At 40.2% G+C, this 9991-nt stretch overlaps 1 long non-coding RNA gene across 1 annotated transcript in view; it reads right to left on the reverse strand.

Moving 5' to 3' along the window:
• The window catches only part of LOC128641656 (uncharacterized), a 5187-nt gene extending 134 nt beyond the window's left edge, over positions 1-5053 (reverse strand). Inside the window, exons 1-2 of the long non-coding RNA XR_008399578.1 lie at positions 5006-5053; positions 56-228 (exon numbers count right to left, since the gene is read on the reverse strand). This is a non-coding gene — a long non-coding RNA (uncharacterized LOC128641656). The remainder of the gene's footprint in view (positions 1-55; positions 229-5005) is intronic.
• Positions 5054-9991: the final 4938 nt, after the last annotated feature.

Genomic DNA, 9991 nt, shown 5'->3' on the forward strand with positions numbered 1-9991 from the left:
CAGTAAGCTGTTGAAGTGTTTTTATAGTGTGAATTATATAACACAATTGACTTACTTTTCTTGTTTTTGCGTAGTATTGGACATTCAGAGACTGTATGGTTAGGGCTGGCACAGTACATGCACAATTGTTTAGTTCTTCTTCTCATCCTCTCCTCTGGGGTAAGTAGCCCTCTGAGTACTCCAATCTCCATGGGAGTGGTGTTTTCTGAATATTACATATTACTAAGCCTAAAAAGAACAGTACAGCATAGAGTATGGATCCTGCTGAATTACCACAGGTTGTTTATAACCTCAGTCAGAAACTTGACCAAATGGGACAAGCTATCCGTGATTTACAAATAGAGAATAAGATATTAAAAGATATGATCAAGGATAATAGAGAACAAAGATATCCAGCACCTGAACCTAATATAATTAGGGTTAATATAGTTAATATAGCTGGCGGCGGTGTAGGGGGATTAGATTAGGGGTTAATCTATTTAATATAGCTGGCGGCGGTGTAGGGGGATTAGATTTGGGGTTAATTAATTTAATATAGCTGGCGGCGGTATAGGGGGATTAAATTAGGGGTTAATGTAATTAATATAGCTGGCGGCGGGGTAGGGGGATTAAATTAGGGGTTAATAATTTTAATATAGCTGGCGGCAGGGTAGGAGCTCACATTAGGGGGTAGGTAATATAGCTGGCGGCGGGGTAGGAGCTCACATTAGGGGGTAGTTAATGTAGGTGGCGGCGGTGTAGGGGGCTCACATTAGGGGGTAGGTAATGTAAGTGGCGGCGGTGTAAGGGGCTCACATTAGGGGGTAGGTAATGTAGCTGGCGACGGTGTAGGGGGATCACATTAGGGGGTTATACTTTTAATGTAGGTGGCGGCGGGGTCCGGGAGCGGTGGTTTAGGGGTTAAATACTTTATTAGGGTTTGCGGCGGGGGATCGCGGTTGACAGGTAGATAGACATTGCGCATGAGTTAGGTTTTATTTAGCAGGTAGGTAGGGAGTTACAGGGCTCCAATAGACAGTGTAAGACTTACTACGGCTGCATTTTGTGGCAAGGTGAAAATGGAGTAAGCTTTCTCCATTTTCGCCACGTAAGTCCTTACGCTGTATATTGGATACCAAACTGCACGGGTTTGGTATACCTGTCTATGGCCCAAAAAACTACGGGCAAAGGCAGAAATATACGAGCGTAACTTCTAGGTTATGCCATATATAGGATACCAAACCCGCGCAAATTTTGGCGTCGCCGGCTTCTGCGGGTGACGCTGCATATCGGATCGGGCCCTTAGTCGTTAAGAGGTTACTATATTGAGACTTTTTTTCCTTAAGATATTTATATTTTACTTCTCTAGAAATCAATGTGGACTATTTGATACCCTATGTTGTAATTAAAATGTTTGGTTTTGTTCCTAGACTTTTGGAGATAAAAGAGGGAAAGTCACAGTGTGCAGTTTATTTCCTTTTCAATTGTGTTTTTTTCTTTTACAAAATATAAAGTAATGTGTTTTCTAGATTTGCCATATTCTAAATCCTCATATCCCCACTTCCCTTCCCAAAGGAAAATGATATAGCAGAGTAGCATTTAGTAAGACAGTATTCTATTTACTTCTGTGATACTCCCATGCTGTGTGAGGTGCTTGCTTATTTAAAGGGATATTAAACAATAAGAGTCAGATTACAAGTGGAGTGCTAAATATCGCTTGTGCGCAAGCAACATTAGTGCTCTGAGTAATAACAGCGTCCGCTAATATTAGCTGGTATTACAACTAAAGTGTAATGTTACGCAAGCTCAGAATCTAAGTGCAGCGAAGTGGGTAAGTAGCACAGCAATGCAGCAAATATAACACCCTACTCCGGCCAACTTTACCCCCAAAATACTACCTAGTGCATTTATTTTTTATAAAATACACTACACTGTATTTTGGGGGCATTTGGGGCATATTTATAAAATGAACCAGAGATCTGATCTCTGGTTAATTTTATAAGCGCTAGCTGCTACCACAAGCATACAGTAGCAATAACTAGACACTAATGGCTGGTTATTTATTGCGTGCCCTTGCGGATGCGTGATAAATTAGCGCTCCACTTGTAATCTAGCCCTAAATAAATGCTAGATAGAATGAAGCATTGAAAGAAAAGGTTAGTCTTAAAATAACATGTAGATGTATTTTTTAAAGTTTTATTTGGTGTTTAAACATTAACAAACTAAGTGTAAAGTTTTAGTTTCTATAAAACAATGGGAGCTGCCATGTTGTAACTTAGGTTACCTTCTCTGCTGTAGCCAAATAGAGACAGTTATAAATTTGTCACTAGAGTGTGCAGCCAATGGCTGTGTGGAATATGTTCTGCACTGCCATTTCTAACAGGAGCTAAAAAGCTCACAATTTCAGAATATAATTACAGGAAAAGGGGACAAAATAAATAATGAAAGTATATATATATATATATATATATATATATATACACACATACACACACAGTTTATCATTTTATATTACCATCTCAAGGTGTTTATTGTCCCTTTAAAAAGGGCCTTAATAGTAAAAAAAAAATGACATTCTTTTATGTAAATTTAAGTCTATTGACCCTGGACTACTTTGTGATTAACCCACAGGCTTTAAACACACAGTGGAAGTACTGATTGGTACCTGCAGAGCACTGCTGGTCCAGAGCGAAAACCGCCAACTGCTGCTTATCTAATCAGAAATACTAGTTAAACGACTAGCGCTCATGATTGGATCAGCAGTACTTCCGTTTGGGATCAGCAGTGCTCTGTGGTTCCAAGCGGTACTTCTACTGTGTGTTTAACCCCTTTGTGGGTTAGTGCAGGGTTGATTGTCTTAAAATTAATTAAAACGAATTAGAGCATGTTTTTTTTTTTACTAATATAGCCTTTTAAAGAAATATATATTTTTTTACCTTAAAGGGACAGTCTAGTATAAATTAAATTTTCATTATTCAAATAGTACTTTTCAACTTTCCAATTTAGTTTTATCATCCAATTTGCTTTTTTTCTCTTGGTATTCTTAGTTTAAACTAAACCTAGGTAAACTCATATGCTAATTCCTAAGCCCTTGAGGGCTGCCTCTTATCACATGCTTTTTAAATCTCTTTTCAACACAAAGACAGAAAGTGCACATGGGCCATATAGATAACACTGTGTTCAGGCACAGGGGGTTATTTAAGATTTAGCACAAAACAATGCTAAATTTAAGACAATCCTATATAATAAAAGGCCAAGTGTGTTTGTCCGAAGCTGTCATGCGCAGTAGAGACTGCGTGCGAGGACAAACACACCTGGCCTTAGAGTCCCTACCTGAAAAGCCGGTGCGGGCGAAAGTGGGCGTGGCCGGACATGACAGGGCGTGGCCAGGCATGCCAGGGGCATGGTCGGGCGCGAGGGATAGAAGGGAGAGAAGAAGAAAGAGAAGGGGAGAGAGATAGAAAGAGCGGGAGAGAGAGGGGAAGAGAGAGGGGGGAGAGAGAGAGTGCAAAAGAGAGGGGGGGAGAGAGAGCGCAAAAGAGGGGGGGGAGTGGGAGAGAGTGCAAAAGAGAGGGGGAGAGAGCGCAAAAGAGAGGGGCGAGAGAGTGCAAAAGAGAAGGGGAGAGAGCGGGAGAGAGAGGGGGGAGAGAGAGAGTGCAAAAGAGAGAGGGGAGAGAGAGAGCGCAAAAGAGAGGGGGAAGAGAGAGAGTGCAAAAGAGAAGGGGAGAGAGAGAGCGCAAAAGAGAGAGGGAGAGAGAGAGAGAGCAAAAGAGAAGGGGGAGAGAGAGAGAGCACAAAAGAGAGGGGGGAGAGAGAAAGCACAAAAGAGAGGGTGGAGAGAGAGCAAAAGAGAGGGGGAGAGAGAGAGAGAGCGCAAAAGAGAGGGGGGGGAGCAAAAGAGAGGGGGGAGAGAAAGCAAAAGAGAGGGGGGAGAGAGGGAGCACAAAGAGAGGGGGAAGAGAGAGCAAAAGAGAGGGGGAGAGAGCACAAAAGAGAGGGGGAAGAGAGAGAGCGCAAAAGAGAGGGGGAAGAGAGAGCAAAAGAGAGGGAGGAGAGAGAGCAAAAGAGAGGGGGAGAGAGAGAGAGAGTGCAAAAGAGAGGGGGAAGAGAGAGCAAAAGAGAGGGGGAGAGAGTGCAAAAGAGAGGGGGGAGAGAGCAAAAGAGAGGGGGGAGAGAGCAAAAGAGAGGGGAGAGAGAAAGCAAAAGAGAGGGGGGAGAGAGGTAGAAAAAAGAGAGGGGAAAGAGAAAAAAGAGAGGGGAGAGAGAGCAAAAGAGGGGGGATAGAGAGGGGATGGAGCGAGAGAGCACAAAAGAGGGGGGGGTGGAGAGAGAGCAAAAGAGAGGGGGGAGAGAGAGTAAAAGAGAGGGGGAGGGAGAGAGCGCAAAGGGTGGGCCCGCTGCACTGCAATAAATGGCCTGTGTGAACGGGCTTTAGGACTAGTAGATAATAAACAGTCACAGTCATGTGATCAGGGGGTAGGAAGAAGGTTCCTAGATACAAAGGTAATCACAGAGGTAAAAAGCGTATTAATATAACTGTGTTGGTTATGCAAAACTGGGGAACTTTTAAAACAATAACAATTCTATGGTAGACTGTCCCTTTAAGTTGTTGCTGAAGCACTGTAAATTGTAAAGGGAGTTTAATTTATTGTTCTTGTGACAGGGGCATTCCTTTGTTTGAAGAGTGTTTTTAGACAAGATTTATAATTCATTAACATTTTAATTGATATTAGTTGATAGTGCCATAAAAATCCTGTCACAAAGAAGCACCACTATCAAAATGGAACATTGCTTTCAAAGGGTCAGCTCTATCCAAGCACAGAGAAAACTCCAACATGGCTGCTCTGTTTGTGATCATGGGAGGATCAGTGAACCCTTCAGCATCTACATAGCAGGACATAGTCATTCTAAACTGCACAAATACTGTAACCCACAGCAACCCAAAGTATTAACCCCTGCCAGGCTTCTGATCAGCATCAAAGCAATACATAAAATACAGCTCCAATAGCTGATCTAGTGATCTTACCTGATTGCACATGACTTGTCTGCAGCACACACAGAAAGTTCATCATGGTAGTGAGACAGTGAGTGCAGTCAAATGCCGCAGCGCCCTCTGTGGTGGTATGACCACACTGCACACAATATTACTGTATATACTAAACACAGTCTTATGTAAACTGAATAGAAGCATTTTTCCAATACACATGCATTAGCAAAAATACTCTAGAAAAAAATATATCACTGTTTAAATGTATGTTTCCTAATAGGAGCATATAAACACTCATTTTAAAAAGTGTATCTGCAAAGAGAGCCAGTGGTGGTGTACATGACACATGCTGAGTCATTTCCCACGCAATACATGCAATACCAGCTCTGAGCACATGCAGTGTACCTAAGTATGCTTCACATGCACACTGTCTATTTTGTGTACTTAAAGGAAGAAACTACTCCAGTACAGGTATACCTCACTTTACAGCGCCTCACTTTACAGCACCTCACTTTACAGCGCTTCGCTAATACAGCGCTTTGTGGAGCTGAAGTTCACCCTCCAAGGATTTTTAAACAGTGCTGTAATCATTGTGAGATTGTGAGAAAAGTGACTGCCACCATTTTGTTATGTGCAATTCACTCTGTTTACAGCATTACAGTGCAATCCGTGTCTCAGTGCTATAGTCTGGCAAATTGTACTACAGTAATTGTCACTATTTTACAGGTACAGAGTATTTATTGAATACTAATTGAATACTGTGCTGTGCTAGTGTTAAACTAAACATAGCACTATTGCACCCCTAATATTTGTTAGTTCAAACAAGTTTTCAAGTTCTTAAACACACTGGCAAGTACAAAGAAAGCTCAAACTGTCTTGTTTCACTTTAAGGCGGTTTTCACTTTACAGCGGGCCTCCGGTCCCTAACCCGCTGTATGAGCGGGGTATACCTGTATTTGTATTGTTTTTAAAGATAGATAATCCCTTTATTACCCATTCCCCAGTTTTGCATAACCAGCACAGTTATATTAATATACTTTTTACCTCTGTGATTACCTTGTATCTAAGCCTCTGCAGACTGTCCCCTTATTTCAGTTCTTTTAACAGACTTGTATTTTAACCAATCAGCACTGACTCATAAATAACTACACAGGAGTGAGCACACTGCTATCTATATGACACACCTGAACTAGCAGTGTCTAACTGTAAAAAAAAACTGTCAAAATGCACTGAGATAAGAGGTGGTTCAATGGTTTAGAAATTAGCATATGAGCCTACCTAGGTTTAGCTTTCAACAAAGAATACCAAGTGAGCAAAGCAAGTTTGATGATAAAAGTAAATGGGAAAGTTTTTTAAAAGTGCATTTCCTATCTAGTTTTGACTAGACTGTACCTTTAAGTATGCTTTGCATGCATGCTCACAGTAAAAGTTCTCACAAAAGGCACAATAAATGACCATTTTTGGTAATAGGTTTACCTACCTTAGTTTAGTAGATGTCATTGTTTGTTTATTAATCTCATTTTCTTGCTGCATGTGTTTTCATTTCTTTTTTTTTTCAATTCTTGAAAGCTTCTTCTGTGATGCCAAATAAAATCTTCAACCCTCCCATTTCAGCTGTCTCTTCAGATGTGTGAACATAGGAACTTTTGGCTGCAAGAAGCCTTAGTATGTTGCTCCAGGGCACTAAGATAACAGCAGCTGTCTCTTTAATAACCAATTTTTCAATATTTAAAGTGCAGATAACAAAAAAAATGATGGTGGAAAGGATTATTTCATTAATATTAAAAATATATGTTTCCATCATGAATCCTCACCTTTAATATATTTCACGAGAAATTGAATTGAAAGCTGACTCCTGTACTATCCCTCTGTGAGGACCATTATGCAAAGGCTGTCACTGAAGGCTATTTACATACCCCTTAAGTGTGTGCCCTGCTCTTTTGCTACCTGTTTATGAGTATTATGACTGCGCATACACAGCGCTCATCACTTTACGCAGAACAGCAAGCAATAGTAGCGATTGTGCAGATACGGATTTCTTTTTCACCAACAAGTAACTCACATGCGTTGCCCGTTACAAGAGACTGAGCATTTTGAATGGGAGATTTCTGAACCGAGAGAGCGAGTCCACAGCCTATACATATTGATTCAGCTTGTTAAATGTACTGGAGCTATTTGTCAGAGCCAGTAGTACAAATTATATGGGGTGGTGAGGAGAAGCATTGAACATTGAAGCGACTTCCAGATACTAAAGTTGATTACTAGTGTATTAATTGATTTGGACTTAGCAGTATTGCTTTCCCCCCCAAAAAAGTGTTTTTTTTATTTAATTTTTTAAATATACTAATTGGCTTTTACCCACTTTAACTCAGTATTTATTATAATGTATTACTGTGTAAACGCAGACAAGGGGGCATATTTATCAAGCTCCGAATGGAGCTTGATGCCCCGTGTTTCTGGCGAGCCTGCAGGCTCGCCAGAAACAGCAGTTATGAAGCAGCGGTCACAAAGACCGCTGCTCCATAACCTGTCCGCCTGCTCTGAGCAGGCGGACAGACATCGCCGGAAATCAACCCGATCAACTACGATCGGGTTGATTGACACCCCCTGCTGGCGGCCTATTGACGTGAGTCTGCAGGGGGTGGCGTTGCACCAGCAGCTCTTATGAGCTGGTGCAATGCTGAATACGGCAATCGTATTGCTCGCCGTATTCAGCGAGGTCTGTCGGACCTGATCTGCACTGTCGGATCAGGTCCGACAGACCTTGATAAATTGGGGCCATGGTCTCCTGCCTTTTCTACAAACACTTATATTGTGTGTCCCATTGATTTTTATTTTTCTCTTGTGTCGATATGTACACAACTGTGCCTAGCAGTGCTGATTGTGGCTCATCATCCCGTCTTAAAAGCACATGGGGAACTTAAAAATAAAAAATACATTTGAAGTGCACAATTTTAACACTAAGAATAATAATAATAGTTTGTGAAATGGGTACACAGGGTTACAGCCCAGGTCATTCCATCAACACCACTAGGGGAACAACAAATTTTATGATGTCCATTTTTTTATATAACTTTTATTAAAGATCAATGATTCCTGGTTGTCTAATGTCTAATGGGTGGGGATGGATGATGGATGACCTGATGTGTCTCCAGTTTAAAGGGACATTAAACCCAATTTTCTTCTTTCATGATTCAGATATAGCATGCGATTTAAAAACAACTTTCCAATTTACTTATTTTATCTAATTTGTTTTGTTTTCTTGGTATCCCTTGTTGAAAAGCATACCTAAGTAGGCTCAGGAGCTACTGATTGGTGGCTGCACAAATATGCCTCATGTAATTGCCTCACCCAATGTGTTAACTAGCTCCCAGTAATGATTGGTTTTCTTCAACAAAGGATACAAAGAGAATAAAGCAAAATAAATCATAGAAGAAAATTTGGAAAGTTTTTTAAAATTGTATTCTCTTTCTCAATCATGAAAACATTTTTTTAGGTTTCATGTTTTATTGCTTTAATGCTTTTGTAAGATTACTACTTTTTTTTTATTGTAAGGATGGTGATTACAGACACTTTACCTTGCTACCACATATTGGGCCAGATTACAAATGGAGTGTTTAATATTTATTTTGTTTGCTCATAAACACAGCTGAAAGTAAACTTTTAACACGGACAGATTTAGCGCTTGTATTACAAGTTGAAAGTAAATTATTTGAACATGAGTAAAACCTGATGCATGCTAACTTCAGGACTTTGGATACTATGATCCTGTTAACTTCTTCTCCATATAGTTTTCAATAGAGCACGCTTTTAAAAAAATACTTATTGTTTGCGCACTAACCCAACACTGTGTAAGACCTACAGCGTAAGTTAAAGCAAGTTTATCATTGCACAAGCATTTATAGTGAAATGCTTGTGCAATGCCACTCCCTGCACATTTGCGGCCAATCTTCTCACGCGGAAACAGATGCATACGGGGGTGTTGATAAATCAAACCATAGATCTTCACTCGCACAAACTTGACAAATTCAGTGCATTTGCATGCATAGGTGTCTGCTCCCCACCCTGACCCCTGACTATAATAATCCAGACTGGACTGGAGTCCAGATGAGTCAAAAAGATAAGTGACGTTTTATAACTATGCGTTTTATTAAAGTGAATGTAATATTGTTAAACAGAGTTGTCTTATCGGATGATAAAAAAACCTGCCAGCATAGAGATAGAAGAAATTAAAAAAAAAATATTGACAATGATTCCCTTGAATATATTTTAGTTTCTAATTCAGAATGAGGATTATGGCCCTTTGTTACATAATAAATATTTTGTTTGCAGCTTTTCAAAGGGTAAATAGTAAAATTCATTGTTTCATTATATATTATGTTATATACTATATTTTAATATATTGAAATAATTCCTAAAGGTGCTAAAAGTGACATAGCTAGTATAAAAAGATGAGTCAAAAGATTCAAGCACTGTACTCGAGCCCACAAGCTAGGGTCCGGGTAAATGGGACTATCTCACAGCCGTTCCACATAACTAATGGTACCCGCCAGGGTTGCCCGTTGTCGCCACTCTTATTCGCAATCACTATTGAGATTCTTGCTACTAAAATCAGGGATAACATGGACATAATAGGTTTACAATATAATCATATCACCCAAAAATGCTTGCTGTTTGCAGACGATATCATCTTTACGCTACAATCACCTTCCTCTACTATCCCTGCACTAATACAGACTCTGGACGAGTACGGACAGGTTTCCGACTTCTCTGTTAATATGGAGAAGTCGGGATTACTACTGGTAAACACACCTCAACAGGATATTGACTATATAAGATCACACACAAAGTTTCGGGTTATGGATAAGCTTACATATCTAGGTCTGACAATCCCATGCAATTATTTAGATCTATTTAAAGTTAACTATATTAGTCTCCAAGGCTCGGTGAAAAATCTTCTAGAGGGTTGGCATAGACAAGGCCATTTATCATGGAGAGGGAGGATAAATACAGCTAAAATGATGG

Source organism: Bombina bombina, chromosome 1 (assembly GCF_027579735.1).
Source record: "Bombina bombina isolate aBomBom1 chromosome 1, aBomBom1.pri, whole genome shotgun sequence".
Lineage (NCBI taxonomy): Eukaryota > Metazoa > Chordata > Amphibia > Anura > Bombinatoridae > Bombina > Bombina bombina.